Genomic DNA, 1,751 nt, shown 5'->3' with positions numbered 1-1,751 from the left:
CAGGCGCTGCCTGCGTCTCTGACAGCAGCAACGTCTGCTGCATGTATTTAATTTTTTTTTGAAATTACGAAATATCATGGTTTTTTGTGTATGGGGCCTGCATCAGTTAGATTTACCCTAGCCATCAGTCTCTACAGACCATAACAAATCCATTGTAAGACCCGTGTCCTAGTCCGTACCGTTCCGTTGGCTTCCGCGGTTCTTCCGGTCAAATTCCGGCAACCTTCGCAACGTATCCGGTGTTTGCGCACGATCCTAAGCCAGGTCCCGCGCACCGACGTCGGCTTGATCCGAAAGTTGTATCATAGCGACCGCGTCGTCGCCGCGGTTCCAATGCCGTGACTTGCGCACCGAACCGATACCCAGGTAAGAAGATGCCGATCTGCGTTTATTCCGAGAAACACTGCGCGTTGCGGATTTCGAGGGAATCTCTACACAATTAGTCCCATCAATTAACCATAAATGCAACCATACCTCAAGTACTTCACCCATTCCCTCTTTTTCCAAAAGTCCACCATCTTTCCACCTCACCATTCCTCTTTTTCTCATTTTCAACCACAACCATCTCTCTTCTCCACCAATTTTAAACTAAACCATACCTCTCATCACTCCTTTCTTACAACCATCACTCTACCCATCCCTCCATCAATTATTTCTATCTCTCCCTCTCATTCTCTAGCAATTTTCCAAATCCCATGAGAAATTTCACACATCCAACACACTCTCTCAACTTCAAGTGTGGCCCACCCTCTCATCTCCAATCTCAACCATTCATCTTTCATCAACATCCATTAAAAGTGAAGGTAAGCAGCTAAGGAGTCCAAGGGAGCAAGGAGAAGGAAGATAAGGTGGGTGATCTACCGTTGTTTTAAATTTTAAGGGTCACTTGTTGCGTGACCCACTCGATGTATGAATTGTATCAATGGAGGGCCCGTAGTGGCGGGGTTCCTCCTCTCCCTCACCGTCTCTCTAGTTTCTCTCTCTCTCTCTCTCTTGTTGTGATGGTGCGGATCCCACCAATATGTGTTATATCTACCCGTCCATTGGCATCAGACGGTGTGGCCCACCCTATTGCAGGTGATGATCCACACCATCCACTGTTTGGATGGGTCCAATGCATCTCTTTATATATGCATGTATATATTTATATGTGATATATTTTATATAATATATATATAATATAAGATATATATATTATATGTATATGCATATATATTGGTGGGCCACGTCCACATGGGACCCACCACAATGATGTGATTTTGTGAGTCGTCCAGCGTCCTTGGACGCTGGACGTTGCAAATAGCTTGTGCATGGGCAATGGGTGTGTACTGACAAGCAAAAAAAAAAAAAAAAGAGAAAACTTATTACTCTTAGGGTGGACTACTCCTGTAGACCCCACCTTGATTCATGAACCTGATCCGCGCCGTCCATTCCATTCTTCAGCCCATTTTAGGCGTTGAACCAAGAAATGAAGCTGATCCCATTTTCTGGCGGGCCATACCATAGGAAACAAGTTTCCTACCTTTGATTTACTCCCTGATGCTCCTGTATATTTGAAACAGCCCAATATTGGACTCTATAGGTTTGTATCGAGCCACAGGGACTAATGGCTGGTGTGGATCTTACTGAAGCGGGCCCCGCCTAGGATAAACCACAGAAAAATAATTTTCAAAAAAAAAAAAAAAAACAAACGAAGCAGCAGCGCTGCTGCTGCTACTGTCAGGCGCTGGCCGCTGCTGACGGACAGACGG

Source organism: Magnolia sinica, chromosome 7, assembly GCF_029962835.1.
Source record: "Magnolia sinica isolate HGM2019 chromosome 7, MsV1, whole genome shotgun sequence".
Taxonomy (NCBI): Eukaryota; Viridiplantae; Streptophyta; class Magnoliopsida; order Magnoliales; family Magnoliaceae; genus Magnolia; species Magnolia sinica.
Note: the sequence above shows the minus strand (reverse complement) of the source record.